This window comes from Leptidea sinapis, chromosome 47 (genome assembly GCF_905404315.1).
Source record: "Leptidea sinapis chromosome 47, ilLepSina1.1, whole genome shotgun sequence".
Classification (NCBI taxonomy): Eukaryota; Metazoa; Arthropoda; class Insecta; order Lepidoptera; family Pieridae; genus Leptidea; species Leptidea sinapis.
In genome coordinates, this window is record NC_066311.1 from 1235611 (window position 1) to 1253151 (window position 17541).

At 34.6% G+C, this 17541-nt stretch overlaps 1 protein-coding gene across 3 annotated transcripts in view; it reads right to left on the reverse strand.

Annotated features, from left to right (window-relative positions):
• Window positions 1-15183, reverse strand: part of LOC126978110 (ankyrin repeat and SAM domain-containing protein 1A-like) — a 66241-nt gene extending 51058 nt beyond the window's left edge. Inside the window, exon 1 of one of the 3 annotated variants that reach the window (XM_050826838.1) lies at window positions 15071-15183. The gene's annotated coding sequence lies outside the window, so the exon portion shown is untranslated. Of the gene's footprint in view, window positions 1-14996 lie in introns of all 3 variants that reach the window. The other 2 variants (XM_050826837.1, XM_050826840.1) reach the window with 2 other exon arrangements.
• Between the last annotated feature and the right edge of the window lie 2358 nt (window positions 15184-17541).

A 17541-nucleotide genomic window follows, 5' to 3' on the forward strand; every position in this document is an offset into this window, starting at 1 on the left:
ACGAAATTCATTCGCAACTTAACTTGATATTATTATTCTATTGAATATAACAATCAACTCATAGACTTTATAACAAAGTACTTCTAATATCTAAATATTCGCAAGGCAAACAATCCACTCAACCAGCTCACGTTGGCGGGCGCAATTTACCGAATTCTTATTGGTCAATTAATCGCTTTATGGATTTATATCCTACATGTCTCATTGAATTCGCGATCTATATTACTAATATTTATACAAAAAAAAAAATAAGAAAATCTAACTATTTTGTACTGGGAGTATAATTTTTACTGTATTTAAAAGGGTGCTAAAGGTTCCTTTAATTGGTTTTAGCGAGTTCGCACGTTTTTGCTGTGGTTCGACCATACCGAGCACAAATAAGTCAATACATTTATTGTGCCCCTTTCATTCCCCATTTCACTTGCCTTTTGTAAAACCTTAAATCAAGTACATATTATTTTACATATCCAGGTATGTAAAGACCTCAAAACCTAGGTCAAACAACAACTATAAGATTCATTCAACTATAGTACCTATTACGTAGGTAATAAAATATGTGCATCGATAATAAAACATAACAGTACTGTAGTGCATGTATTAAGGTCTCTATTTGAATACTGCGAGGCATCTAGGATGATAAGCATTGAGAGACAGGAAGTAGTGGCTTCTGTGACGCGTTAATTATGAAGGAATCCAGCGAGGGGCGGCGGGAATGTTAATTACATCGCTCGTTATAATTGCTGATTTGTTTCTGGTAATAGCAGTATTTTCGTGGTACTTTGGCCGTGTGAAACTTATTGGTCTACTTATGTGACTTTGTATTGACGATACCTTCGAAAGTATACACTTAGAATGTATTAGCGTATAGATGACCAGAGGGAGGCTCCTTTGCACAGAATGCCGACTAGATTATGCGTCCGACAACGACGCCAATTTCCGCCGTGAAGCATTACTGTGTTTCGGTCTGAAGGGCGCCATAGCTAGTGTAATGACTGGGCAAATGAGACTTAACCGCTCAGAACTTTTGGGTTTATCAAGAATCCTGAGCGGCACTGCATTGTAATGGGCAGGGCGTATCAATTACCATCAGCTGAACGTCCTGCTCGTCTCTTCCCTTATTTTCATAAAAAAAGACCTGACAGGACGATAATGTGTGATTAGTTTTAATGAGTGTTAGATAGTGGTTTAATATTCAATATATCAAGGAGCTAATGCCAAGCGTAGATGACTGTTTACGACCTGTCTAACAAAATCGGTTACAGTAACAATAATTTCGCTTATTTGCTATTTATATATCTTGCTGTATCTCCGTTAGATATTTTCTTCTCTTTCGCACTTTCTTGTCTATATGCTAGTGTATAGTAAGCCGATGGTTGTAAGAGTCGTGTAAGCTACTATCAAAATGTGTCCCTATCAGGACGGTTACATCGTTATAATAAATTACTATATTTGTCAGTGTATAAGTCGGTAGAGTAGATCGTAGTTATCAATGTATTGTGAGTCCACCGTAACTTCAAACAGAGTACGACTTAAAATTAATCATATTTGAGAGTACATAAAGTAGCCTTGGCCGTGGTGAGGTGATGGCCGTTGGGGCAGTAAAATCCTCGAATGGCGACCACGTACTGGAAAACGCAGTGTTGGTGGGCCGGGCCCTCCACAAGATGGACCGACGATCTGGTCAAGATCGCCGGTATAGGTTGGATGAGGGCAGCGCAGGACCGATCGTGGTGGAAATCTTTGGGGGAGGCCTTTGTCCAGCAGTGGACGTTTTCCGGCTGATAATGAAGAAAGTAGCCTTTTCTTTTTAACATATTGTATCTTTGTGAAACTACTGTACTACTAATCCTTATTCTGTGCCTTACCTAACAAATTCTGAATCTTTTATTATAAAATATAATAGCTAAACCAGACGCCATTAATAAAACCAAATGTCAAAATTTTAAATACCTAGACTTACTAGCGAGCGATTTATTTTCTTTCTTGTTTTAAATTCTCGCATTTCACGTTTGAATAACCTAAGATTCAGTTAAAATCTTACCTTTTTTATCTTTCACATAATCTATATCTCTATACATAAAAAGGAATGTTGCTAAGCGCAAAACTCGATAACGACTAGACTAAATACGGTTTATATATTTTTGGACGTTCCTTAAGGAATATGGAAGCGTTTAATAAAAACGTTAGCTTTATTTGTTTTGAGACAAGTAATCAAAAAAAAAGGATTAGAATGAGCATCATCAAGTTTATAAAGTAGTGCAGTGTACAAGTGTACAAATAGAAAACTTATTTTTGTAAGAAATCGTGGTTTATTGGACAGACATAATGGAATCATTCGGAAAAACGTTATATATTTATTTATTTTTTACTAATACCTTTTGACAGAACGAACTCTGTCCCAGCAGCTAGTTGATATTAATATATAATTCAAATGATTACGTCCACAATCGCTAAATCTCGGCGCCTTGCTTGAGCCTATCTCGTTTTGATTCTCACATCGCGCGCGCCATTACCAACTAGGACACCGTATATATTATGTCTTGCATAAAACTGTAGCAATAAGTGTTGCTTGATTATTCATTTAGATAAAGAGTTATTGATTCTATTTCTGTAGGTTACTGCATCTGGTGACGATGTACCGATTTTAGTTATAAACTTCAAAATAATCTGAGCCATCAAGAATTATTTTTTTGTATGGATGAGAGGACAAACAAGCGTATGGCAATTGTACTCTCGAAATTGTTGACGAGTTTCATCTACCTTGGCCTGATAATCTTCAGGGCAGGTCCAATTTCGGTAAAGAGGTCATTCGTCGAATCCTACTCCGATAGTCAGCGTTTGGGAAGCTCCGTAAAATTTTCTTATCCAAAATACCATGACATACCGAACGCAGACGTGGTCGCTAACTATAGGAGTTATGAGGAAGCTCATTGTCAGATGTTAAGTGATCACCGCCGCCCATATTGCAACACCAATCACATCAAGGAAACACAAGAGTATTGCCAGCCTTTAAAAGCTCAGCGCTCTTTTTTAAGGTACCCATGTCATATCATCCTGGAAACACCGCACAAGGAAGCTTGAAGCTCATTCCACAGCTTGGTCGTACTTCTCGTACGACCACTCTCGAAGTCGTACTGTGGACGCCATACATCCATATGGTGGGGATGATATCCTAATTTATGACGTGTCGTGCGAAGGTGGAAATCGGCGGCGGGAATCAGATGAAACAGCTCTTCAGAACACACCCAGTGATAAATGCGGTAGAGGACACACAATGAAGCGACTACTGACTGCAAACTAGAAATACGTCGACAATTTGCCTAAACACTTAACTTTAATCAAAATAACAAGCCTCTACTTGGTGTCTCTATAACTCGAAGCTAAAATAGTGTAACCGCCTATTGTAAAACTCTACACTCAATTGTCATTAATTGTGGTAATCAAGCAAATTGTTGGTATGTTGATAAAATTGGTCCCAACACCTGACGCACGCTAAAAGCAACCTTAACACCCGCAGATAGTGTCGAGTTTCGTATAACGAGTTGTACAAAATAATTCGTATGAAAGAAGTAAATAATACTTCCTCTATTAAATGGACCAAACAAAGCGACAGTGCTAAATGTCGTGTACAATGTATTTCTTTTTGTCTTGGTGATAAGAGTAGATATTGTGATAGGATATTACTTGGGGAAATAATAAATAGATAATAGACAACGATGGTCAACCTTAACATGATTAGAATAAGTTCTGGAATATCATATCAAATTAATTTAGATTAAAGATATTGTAAATATCTTAGATATTGTACATTTTAAAATTTAGAACCCGTTTCGGAAAAAGTTGCGCGTTAATGAATGATTAGAAGTGGCAAGAAACTCATTGCCACTTTTTTAATTTAAACATTTATAGCTTCATCGTTCTACAAATTATTTTAAGTACAATCTATGGAAAATGATACAATAAAAATACTCTAGCGGTACTTACACGAATGAGTTTGAAAAAACAACATTTTGTGAAATAAAACCACAAGAGTTATTCAGTGCAATAAATGCATTAATGTACAAACACTGAAAAAATATTAATAATAAAGATTTAAAATATAAGACAAATTTAAATTTTAAAAACATTAGGCAGAATTCCAATTACCACTAGCAATGCCCATTCATGAAAATCACGCAAGGACCAGCCAACAACCCTCGACCATATTTGAGAGAAAGTACGAGTACGCGAATAGTTATAAAAACGCAAAAAATGGCTTCAAATACTTAAATTGATATATTTAAAATGATGAAAGCAGTAAATAGTATTAGTATTAAGTTCCGTGAATTTCATATCAACTATAATTAACCTTTAACAAATTGAGGTTATAGTAATCATGGCACCTGCAGCAGAACGTGCTGTATTGACTGCATCAGCAATCATAGCTCGATCATCATTATAATATAATTCTCACACGTTTTCATCACACTGACCTCTTCTGTCTATGGAAAAACATTTACATATTCTGCGTATGTGATTTTAGATCATATTTAAATATATGAAGTGAAAACTTCCTTTTGGTAGAGGAAAATCTGTTGGGTCACGTCACTGACATGCTCATGACTCGCGCAAGCGATAAATAATTAAAAATATAAATATATATAGTTAGACACTTTTTGGATGGATCTCATGAGTTCGCGTCACCGAAATGCTTACAGCAGTATATCTGTAGCTATACAGCTGACGTATTGTGCAACATTAGTGCTGTGTATATCTTATAGGTAAGTGAAATTGAATGGATTTAATGGATAGTGAAAAGATATAAGCGGGATTCTTGAAAAACCCAAAAATTCTGAGCAGCACTACAATTGCTCTCGTCACCTTGAGACATAAGATGTTAAGTCTCATTTGCCCAGTAATTTCACTAGCTACGTCAACCTTCAGATTGGAACACAGCAATGTTTACACATTACTGACCTAATCGCCTGAGAAGAAAATAGAATTTCATTACAATAAAATTTATTAATTAGGTAAAAGCCCGATGGCGGTCGCTCCATTCCCAAAGTTAAGATAGTCCTTATTTTATCGTTATCTTTACTTTGTAACACATTTGTTTTGTACATTTCCTGGGATTATGTTGTCACAACATATACATTGCCCAACAAAGGACTCACTAACACGACCTAAATGAGTACTAGACATAACAAGCTTCCAGAAGATTCGATAATGTGCATATATACATACATAGCATTATAAACAATATATTGTAAGGCAACAGTTAAACTGTTTATTTCCCTTAATCAGTAAGTAGTAACAGCTCAGTTTTGTATAATACCCTCAAAATAGCATTAGTTTTAGAAGTTTCACTCCAAAAAGGTAGTTATGTAAGTAAGTACCTGCTACCTACCTATGAAATTAATCTTCAATGTTAAAAATAACAATATTTTCCTACTTTATAACACTCTCCTAAATCAGAATTGTGGGCTCAATATAAATATAAAAGTCAACAAAGAATTCGATCCCGTATTGGAATGAGAAATCTTCGATCGTTATCTATTAAAATTAATCACAACCAACAAATTGAACAATGGATCGTGTCGAACCAATTTCACGTTCCGAATTCTTACAAACATTCACATTCCGAGAGTTTTTACGTTACAGTTTAGGACGAGAATATTTATAAATACATTCGTAGGTTTCTGTATAGGCAAACTGTATAAAATATACGTACTTTCTGTATAAAATATATATAAACACAATAATTATATACCTGAAGAAATGTCAGAAGATGAAATAATAATCTGTTATGATCCAGACAATAAGGTATCATAATTCGATATCGCTACACGATCAAATATCACGACCAAATAAATCGATCTAACATTCCGCTTCTAAGAATATGTTAGCAAGAACGATAATGCAACCCAGCATCAACTAACTTTAGCAAATACAAGCATGTTAAAGTGTTGCACCATTTGACAATTTTTAGATGACGTCATAACTTTAACTGTTAACCGTTACCGTCCAATCTTTGCCGGTTAAAGCTATTGTTAATACTAAATAGCTAAATCGACTTGAAATAAAGAGACCTGTGAAAAGTTTCAACTAAATATTCAATGGTTGTACCATCGAATTCCGCTGTCTATGTTAAAGTCAGCGTAACTGTTAATGTATTAAGATACAATAATAAATTATTGTGATTATTTTTACTACATTATCTCTTAACATTTAATTAATAATTATTTAAACCATTGAAATATTTGCATGTCTGTCAAGACGAAACATGTGCCTACTCTTAAATTTGTAACACTTTACTTGTGAATGTTTCTGGCAAATAAAGATCTTTGACTTTGAAGCCAGCCTCATGCATACGTGTATGATACTTGATAATAAACAATTAAAGGTTTATAGCTCTGTTCTTAAATCATTTATTCTATTCTCTATCTACATAGAGCATAGAGACAGCATGACAACAGGCCAGGTTTATTACTTTAGTGTGCATGACAGCCACGTTTTACACTCACGATACGTTACTCACTTTGTTTTAGTGTGTGTGCGTTGCTGAAAATAGAGGCTAGCCGTTCACCGCTATTTCTTTCGACTTGTTAACAGCTGTCACAGTTTATCTAGACGTATAAAATATCTAAGGATCTCTTGTGTGATTATAAGGGTATTATTTTGGCAATCCGAGATGATACAATCTATTTCCTGATTTTGGACTTTCAAAAAATGACCTATTTTTGAGGTGCAAACTTTATAACCTCGACATACTGGTGTCGTGTTTGCATGTAGAGTTTACCAAAGACTGTTCCATAACGTCTCACATTCAATTTATATCACCATGCCATTGATAACGCTTGCCTCATCCCATAGACAATGCAAACATGAAGCAATGCTTGATGCAACTCTGCTATCTCTTATGGCTGTGTCGAAATTATGAAGTGACATTATTCCTTTGTTTACTCCGGAATCAACTTTGATTCTGAAGTTGTACGGGAATGTTCCCATAACCTAGATTAACAATATACTAGTGTATGCGAACAGCAAGATAGAAAACGAAAGCGAATCTATTGTTACTGTAACCGATTTTAATTGACAAATCGTAAACAGTCAGCCACGCTAGGCATTAGCTCCTTAGTACTTTGAATATTAAATGACTATCTAACGCTCACATTGACAAATTAAAATTGATAACGCATTATCGGGCTGTCAGGTTGTCTATGCGCTAGTATATTGTGTTTGACACTCGGAAGATCTATACATATATTATGTATGGTAGTATATTTGATATAAACTTTGTTAAAGTTGGAATAGAAAAAGTTTAAGCTAATATTTACATATAGTAAATACACTACCAATTAATATAGAATAACTTGTATCGTACTGAATATTTCAAATGTTATTTAAATTTGTGACAAGTTGTTTCAACTTCCAGCTGACTATTTGAGTTCGAGTTGCAAATAACAATTTATTTATAACACTTGAAATAGCCAAATCCATTCTATGAATGTTAATTATTTTATGATATAATAAGTTTCGTGCAAAATAACACGATAGTCCACGATAAATGAATATCACATACGAAGTGAGAACTAAATGGAGGTAGTTCGTAAACAAACGGAAGCAATAACAATGTGATCGATAATATAACAATAAGAGTGGTACATTGATGACCGCTTACTTAAAACGAAATAGCCGCGCGCTGCTAGATAAGGAATGGATGACACATGAAATAGAATCGTGAAAATGTTAGTACAAGGTCATTGGTTTCTTTTGAGTTTCTATCAGTGTTATTAATGTTTTCACATTGAGCGTCTTGAGTTAAACTGCCACGGCCGAAGTCACCTTCGTTCTAGTGAGCCCTAAGCTCGTTCGTTGATGGCTGACAAACTTTTTCTCATAATTGATGATGATAATGGATGATAAATTTCGGCACATAATATATATAGCGGACACTCGCGACTATGCCCGTGTTTATTTCAATTAACGTGCATATATTTTAAGTGAACCGATGGGAGTGAAACAATTACTCTTAATTCTATTTAGATTGCAGAAAAAAAATCTATGAAAATCGCATTCAAATCAGTTTAGCCGTCCTAACATGTACACGCAAAATAGACTAGTTTCTTGGCCTCAGTTAATCTAGAATAATGTGTAGACAAATTGTTTGTTTTTATTAAAAATGTGTATGAATTTAATTAGAAGTATATCCGACTTAAAATAATAAAGTCTAAACATAAGAATATGTTGGTGTTTGAAAAACAATATGAAAATAAAATTTAACGCGAAACAGCTGTTGTATGAATGACGGAGTGACGGACGACAGAACGCTAATAAGGCGTTGACAAAGAGACACCAAACGAACTGTTCTCTTGGGTTATTTATTTCTAAACTGTTGAAGCTGCAGATATATGTAACACATATATTATCGGAACCTCGAAATAACCTTACTAAACTTACATCTAAAAATGTTGTACTAAAGATCTGAAAGCCTAGTGGTTAAAAAGCCTGACTTGTAAACTAACGGTACCAGGTTGGAATCCTGATAAATGGAACCTGGTAATTTTTTTAATGTATGATTAACACGAGGGTTTATTTTTGATCATAGATGTTTGTATATGTCATAATGAATGTATATGTATGAATATTGTATTAAATATATCGTTGTCTCGCAGTACCTACAGTAATAATAGTACAATCTAGGTCTAGATATATGTGTGAAACAGCATCACTGAATTAAGAGCTAATGAAACATCTAATCATTACGTAAAATAATTATTTGACGAGATTCCTCCTTTTTGGATGTCGGTAAAACTTCTATGTTAGTAAGATATTATAAGCCAATATAAAGAAAAATAGTAAATTAGTTTCCAAAACAACAATAATTTTAATAGTTATAATATTGCGAAACAGTTTTAAATTCCCTTCTTTTGCAACCACTAAAACAAATCTAAACCCCACTTCTCTTTCCAATCACACTGACTCTCAATCACTCTGAACGCCACAAGATACGCAAAGCTCTCAATTTTTCCACATTTGTTCTGGTTTCTTACTTCCTCTGTCATACTAAAACTAGTTATATCTTTTACAATCTTTAATCCATCGTGTCATATTGCAAAAACCTGTATAACTAGTTTTAGTAACCAGCAAAAGCAAGAAGTTAAAATTAACTTCGCATTTATTCAAACTTAATAACAACAAATCAAATAATTATAGAGCTGTCTTCGCGCGCCAAGTTTGTCGTATAATTAATTATGTAGCCCGATCAAAAATTATGTAATGCACGCATAAAGCTGTCCAGTTATTATTAATAAGACGGACTCCGATGGTCATTGGTCAATAAGTGTACTTTAAAAGATTACAGATGCATTCATTGTTTGATGACGAAATTATATTTTATTTTCACTTCAGCCAAAGACGTCCACTGCTGAACAAAGGCTTCCCCCAAAGATCTCCACAACGATCGGTCCTGCGATGCCCTCATGCAACTTATTCCATCGATCTTGACCAGATCGTCAGTCCATCTTGTGCACACTGCATCTTCCGGTACGTGGACGACATTCGAGGACTTTTCTCCCCCGACGGTTATCTGTCCGCCGAGCTATGTGCCCTGCCCACTTCCACTTCAGTTTCGCAATCATTCGCTGGGCTTTGTCGTTGATTTTGGTTTTCCTACGTATCACCTCATATCTGATACGATCTCGCAGGGAAACTCGTTTTAAGCATCATAAACTTCTACTGCCTAGATTTTTTTCTATCCATATAGTTCAATGATCCTCACATGAAACTGACATCTGAAATCGATTGACGATGATTATTCTACTTCTGTTACTACTGTTTAAAAATGTTAAGTTAATGAAGTAGTCGAGAATTCGTCTCTTATCCACACGTGGCTTTCACAGGGAAAATAGATTTCGCAGTTGTATGGATGACTGTTGAAACCGATGTCTCATTCGGTTGTCGTCTCATATTCAAGCTCACAGTTCACCTAACGGAATATAAAAACAGAGGAGGATGCACGCAAACAAAGAATGAAATTACGTTGCTGAGATAAAAGAAGTTTTCCCGCAACCTGATCAGACTACACGGGGACAGAATACGCAAAATTGTAGATTTTATCTCTGGTCACTGTCCCTTAAACAAGCATCTATTGGCCATAGGTTGGACCGACAGCCCCTTAGACCGAGGATGCATGAAGGAAGATGAAACGCCAGAACACCTGCTTATAGAAGAGGGTGGCTGAACAAAGGGCACAAATCCTCCGATCTCCAGCATCACTTCCCGATGCCTGTAGCAATATGAAAATACTGCTACACTTCTGGGACCGTCTGGGCTGGTTGGAGTAAGAAGACGAATAGACACGCACAATTTCCCAATCAAGAGACTAAATAAGTAAACAGCCCAGTTACACTAACTAATTAACTATGTATTTAACTAACTATACGCACGGTTACTTAACCGTACCTACTGCTGACTCGCCGTAAGGTTAACAAACCGGGCCGTGAACAATAAGCCGAAGTGTCACACGCAATAATCTGTCACGATTTTCTCATGAACCCAATAAAAAGTATTTTTAATGTCATCATTCGAATTCGATATTTTTGAACAGTACTTTCCGCCCTACGGTTATTAAAATTAAAACCATTTTTTAATGTGAAATATCATTGAAACTTATATTCGTGCTAATATTATATTTTTAGGCATTGTCTTGTGAGAGTATTATCAACTATAATAATCACATTATTGTTCAAACTTATATATAACGCATTTCTACTATCTTAGCTTATTATCCAGTGGTTTGAGTCTTATGAGAGCTCTTCAAAAATATTTAAATGGGTAAAATCTTACAAAACTTAAACGTCTAGATTGAGTCTCTTGCTGTTAGACAAACGATAAAAACAGGCCAGGAATAGTAGATTAGTCTGATAACCAGTTACGTCTTACACTCGCGGATTGTATAACAATTTGTGTTAGTGTGCGTGAATTGCTCAAATTACAGGTCTGTAATTTTAGTTCTAAACTCAATTTTTTTCGATGTTTTCACAGCAGTCATAGTAAATCTAGATTCTAGACGTATAAATGATCTATAGGTAAAATATATATAGTTAACAATATACGATAGCATAAGCATAGGTGCAGTGCTTTCAAAATAATCGCGTAGTTGCAGCATCTACCTTCATTTCATATGTACAACTCCAGCATCAGGTCTAAAGTCAGGTCTAAGGTCACACGGAGAGGCATATCTGCTCACGACTTTGGTATTAAAACCCTATCAAGCTAACAACGATATATGACATGGAAATTATGTTAAATCTTGAATTATTGAAGAATACGAAGACATTTCATGTCTCTACATTGTTTTTTTCACTTGTTAAGTGTTAAAACTTATTTCTTACTTAAGTTTTCAAACGATAGATGAGTCATTTAAGTCAGTAAGTTTTAGTACAGTAGATCAATACGTAGATATATCTTAGATAGACTGTGACAGCTGTGAACACGTCGAAAATAGCGGCGAACTGTTAACCTCTATTTTAAGCAACACACGCTCAATAAAAAAAGTGAATGACATATTGCTAGTGTAAGACGTAGCTGTCATACACACTGAAGTAATAAACCTGGCCTGTTGTTATGCGTTGCGTCATAGCAAGAGGCTCTATCTAGTTCTAGACGAATGAATGATCTAAGCATACGATATATAATGTCTAAGTCGCCATTTCTATCAACAATCGTAAGATGTTACATATTATATGCAGTCAAAAAAGAATCGAACTTGAGCCCTCGGAGTACAAAAAGGCTCACCAAGAAGACATGGCGTTACAAATAACGATAACATACAACTGTGTTAGCTCTAAATCTTTATTTTAAGTTCGCAAAAAAGCAAATATAAACGTAGGCTTAACGAGATTTTTGCTCTTATAATAGTGGAAATAAGGTGTAAAATCCAGAGGAGTCTATTTCGAGTGTGTGGGAACCAACGTCGAAATGATTCCAACGGGATATTTTTTGCTATCGGAACTAGGGAGTTTAAAATTAATCGTTGCCATCCGGTAGATACTGGGATGCCGGATGCACTTCAGAATTACTTTTCAACTAGTAGACGCCACCTACTTCGCCCTCGAATATTATTTCCAAGTGGAAATCTGATAAAACATCTGATTTTTTTTTTCAAAAAATTCAAAATTTTATCTTCGAATAGGCCCTAGCGCTTTCGAAGATAAAACAAAAAATTTATTACAGACAAATATTAAAAAAATTGCTTTTCTAGTATAAGTACCATGTAAGCATTTTTGTGCATATAGTGAAAAGCTCATTTAAAACTAAAAAAAAATAGACATTTAAATTTTACTTAGTTTATTTTATGGACTATCATTTTCTACTGAGCACTAAGTATATGAAAAAACATTTAAAAAATATTACACGAACGTTTATGCGTCAGGTAGCTTTGTACCAGATGGATTCCCCATACTTTAACCGACGACCAGAAACACCTTAGCTTGGACTGGTGTCGCCAAATGTTAGATAAGTTCAACGGCGGTGACCCAAATGCTGTATTTGACATCGTCACAGGTGATGGAAGCTGGATATATTGCTACAGCCCGAAACATAAAACAATCAGCTCAGTGGGTGTTTCCTTTTGAGGATCGGCCTATTAGGTAAAGAAAGGAAGAAGTCAAGGAAAAAAGATGATTGCCTCATTCTTTAGTCGGAAAGGTAATTTCGCAACAGTTGTGCTAGAAGATGGAAGGACAGTGACTGCAGACTGGTATGTCAATCGCTGTTTGCCTGTTGTCTTGGAAAAAATTCGACAGGAGCGCCCTCGAAGCATGATTCTCCTTCACCACGAGAATGTTTCAGCGCACTCCGCAAAACGGACTGTTGAATATTTGACTATGGCAGATGTGCGCATGCGCCATACAGTCCTGACCTGGCACCCTGCTTCTTTTATTTATTCCCAAGAACTAAAGATAAAATTCGAGGTATTCGCTTTACGAACCCTGAAGATGCGGTGAAAAAGTACGAAAATGCCATAGAAGAGACCCTTAAGGATGACTGGGCCCACTGCTTTTCTCAGTGCTTCCATGGATTGCGACGTTGTGTAGAGAGGAACGGAGATTACTTCGAAAAACAATATAAGTATTGGCAACTTTCTACATTAAGCCATTTTTCATTTTCTAAACATTTTCAGTGTTACTTGGTATAGCGGATATGGTTGGAATAGTGTTGATATATGTATATTCGTATGTTCCTTAGGGATTTTTGAGAATTCAGCGCTTGATTTCAATGATGAGTAATAAAAACTAATGGACGAAAAGGATTTTTTTGACGATCATTTCCGCATAAAACTAATAATAATAATAAATTATTTATAATACACAGATCGGGGATGTACGTACTTAAATGCTGAACTAAATATATATATATATATATATATATATATAACAAACGGATGCACACTGAGTAAATAGCAAGTAACACGTAAATTTTGATTAATCACAGCGTGGCAACGGACACAAAGTTAACAGACATGACGAAGACAAAAGACGACAACCGAGAATTGTACATAATGATAATTTGATTACCTGTCAGTTGACTGTCATATTGTTCTTCAGTCTGTCTTGCGAACCGAACCGCATTGGGAAAATTAAAAAGATAAAAACCCAAAGACTACATAGACTGTGCGGAAAATAGTGATTAATGAAGAATAATTGAATTCAACTGAACTGTTTCAAATAAACGTGTCATAACGTTTCCTTAAAAAAATGAATCGTTCTATACAATTATTGAACTAAATATATTGATCGGTTCCCACAGTCAGATTAGTCACGTCAAAACATAATGTCGATGTGACACGTTTTGGCAGAATTAATTTATTATTTACTAAGAATTAGAGTCAAATCCCTTTATACTTGTGGCCTAGATGAAGGAGATGTGGATCATTTGTTCTTCAATTGTCCTTGCAACCTTCTTTGTACAATTATATACCTCCTGAAGTTCCCGGCACAACTACCGACACACTTTTAAACGTCTCCTCTCCTTAGTTTTCACTCCTTTTGTAAATATATTGTGTAAATACATTTAAAAAAATAAGAATAAGTTGTAAATATCACTAATTACTTATATTTAATAATTTAAGTAATTTTTATCACTAAGTACCTACTAGAACCTAACAGATTGTGTATTTGTTTCAGGTATAAAATAAGAAAATATAACTTGTTTTAATCTTTAACAGCGATCACTATCATAAATTTAAAAAACAAATACTCTAAGTTGGTGGTCTACTTTAACCTGATATTGGCTAAATTGTGGTTAATCTTTCACAAAACACACAGTAGGAATAATGGAATAAAACTACTGTCCTTTTAATTTCCTCTATAAAATCAGATATAACATAATCTATTTCTTCCAGAAAAGGTGGCAACCCTACCGGCTCTACTCCGTATGATATGTAGAGCAAACTTAAACGTCATCCATAGCTTATACAAGGATTATATCAATAATGATTCATTGAGTATCCACTAACCACCGAATCAATACAAACATCACATTCACATATCACATTATTCAATACCTACCAATTAAATGCCTCGGTAATAAAGGATTTTGATACGGAGTGCTAGCCAAAACAGTAGCTACACACTTTTTTTATAAAAAAATCAAGTAGACTCGGGATCGTACACGATGGATTGAGTACCACCATGACCATGACTACAAACGAAATGTTCTTAAAATCTATGAAACCACGCTGAAATCTTAGCCTATAAGACTTTATATACTCACTGTACCAAATAGAACAAATACGTTGGGAATTTAAAAAAATCAAAATATTTATAAGCCATGTAAAGGTACTTAGTTACAGCGTATTAATTTTCATATCTGACTTCATTTAATAGATATTAATTTACTATAGTCAATATCAATTTAAGTGAAAAAAAGATTAATAAAATTATCGTTAACCCATGAGTCACATTAAGTCTATTCATAATCAAACATTAATTACGTAATTTTTATTTAAATACCTATGTATCACTGTCTCCTGTATGTTTAAACAAACCACTATCACTCTTATCTGAGTAGTAAAATAACTACTAACATCAAATCGCTAAATGCGATAACGAAACAGCCACAAACGATATTAACCAACACAAATATTATAACTTTAACAAATAACACGTATTTATCGATCGATGCGCGAGACCAACTGACAGTCGCAAACTGTCGGAAGCGCGGGCGCACGTACAAACCGGCGTTGAAAAAATACTTCAGCTCCTTACAAACTGGTTCAACTAGAGGTGTGCTTAAATTTAGCTGGATTTTACCGTGTTTATACAACGTATTGTAGAGGTATTTTTAGTTAAATACGCTCAGGTAATGTTTCGGGCCAAGGGCTTCAAATTGTATAGGGATTGTAAAATAGCTATTGAATATTGACAAGAGGTTTAAAGCTTTGCAAACAAATGAAAGTCCACGTGGTAATTCCTAAATATTCTGTTAAAATATTGTTTTAATACTTAGGAAAGTAATGTCGTTAGAGGCATAACTGAAAACTGGTTTTGTCCTTCTCTCGTCTCGATTCCCGATTGGTTTTTTCTTCTTTGCCGATAAGGCTTAATTTCAGAAATGTTACTTTTTCTTTCTCATCTAGCCATAGTTTATAAACACTATGATAATTATAGCTCTATCGTAGATAATTGAGATTAAGTTCAAGTTCAGTGTGTTCGTAAATCAAAATGGGCATATTACTAGTGGTCGTTCAGAGGTTGAAATTCAACCATAATTATTTCTTTTTTAGTGTGAACTCTATTAGGGGTTTATTTGTCACAGACCTGTATAACTATTGTCATTCAACCAGTAGTGTGTGTAATATTTTTTTTTAATTAATTTAAAGTATTTATAAGGCATTTTATACAAGAAAAATAGCTTTATGCACTCCTTCTCCATATAAACTTTAACTGTGCTTAGTTTCACGTTCACAAAGTTTTCGCTTTACCTGTTAATATAGGTATAGATTTATTGCAGTTTTATTTTTATTCGAAAGTGAGGTTAAAACAAAATTTTAGTGTTGAGGTTTGTTCTATAATTCATGTTTACTTTGTTATAAATGTTCTTCCTACCTACATTTACTAATATAAATGTGTTAAGTTAAGTTACAAGAACTTTTCTTAAACGAGATAGCTTTATGAGCATGTGAGTTTTGGCAAGTGAAGCAATAATGTGCAAGCATTATTGTGTTTCGCTTAGAAGGGTACCGCAGCTAGTGGAATTACTGAGCTAATGAGACATAACATCATGTCTTAAAGTGACGAGCGCAATTGTGATGCTGTTCCGAACTTTGGGTTCAATCAACAATAATGAGCGGCTTTGCATTGTAATAAGCAGGACGTATTAGTTACAATCAGGTTAAAGTCGTGTTTTTCCTCACTTTTCACCTCTCATAAAAAAAACTTAATTATCTTATTAAAACTTTCGAGACACATTTGTGAACTCTACTAGAAAATTTATATAAATAGGCGTTATTTTACTGAAATCCATAATTATCCAAATTTTGGGAGTTTTCTTGAGTGTAAATTCCGCCAAAATTTGTTTCTTTAATTAATTCACATGTTTCACCTCTACACGAGGCATCCTCAGGAGATGTTGATTCGCCAAACTCTGGCACGAATTTGGTCAAGCTGGTCGAATTGATTAATGTTTATGTATGTAAATTTCGATCAATCTAGAATCGAAGTTTGTTAAGTAATTGTGATTATATATTTTTTTATTTAGTGTTATGAGAGTGAAACTGTTGTTACACCTCCTCAAATATTTCGTCCATCACAGCCGGCCAACGAGTAGAGGTAAAGTTAAATCATTAATTTCATCTTAGGCTATGTTTTAGCTCTGATTACCGAGAGGGAGCATGGGCCCGAACTACACACCTGACAAAGGATTTTTTGGACCAAAAGAATGCGTGACGAGAGCGTTACGAACGAACGCTAGCGTTACGCGAACGGTGATTTTATCGTAATTTCATTGCGTTCTTGAACATATTTATAAATTAATATTGGATTTTAGTCGTGTGATTTAGACCACATCGTTTTTTCTGTAATAATAAGTTCATAGAATTCTCTATCAATTGGAACCTACAAACAAAATCACCTTGAATGGAATTTCAACCGTTTATATCACAACAAATAATATTTGTACCGAATACATAATCGCGACCTCCAATTGACTTTATTGAAACGAGTTTTTGTGAAACTGCATTATGTTTGATTTATTTAGCCTTTTATTTGTTTTAATATGGGCTTTAATTGAACATTTAATATTATATTTTGGTTATTTATACTTATTTAACAGGATCAAAATTGTACTTTACGGCCTCAGATTTCAGCAGTGTATTTTAAAAACTCTTTTTAACTCCAGCTCTTATAAAATTTTAACGAAATGAAATGAAATGATTTATTTGTATGAATCGTGGTAACATAGTTGTTAACAATTAATTGGTGTACAGCACAATCCGCCAATATATCGGCATACAAATATTTGATTGTCAATATTGGAATTTTTATATTTATACGTCAT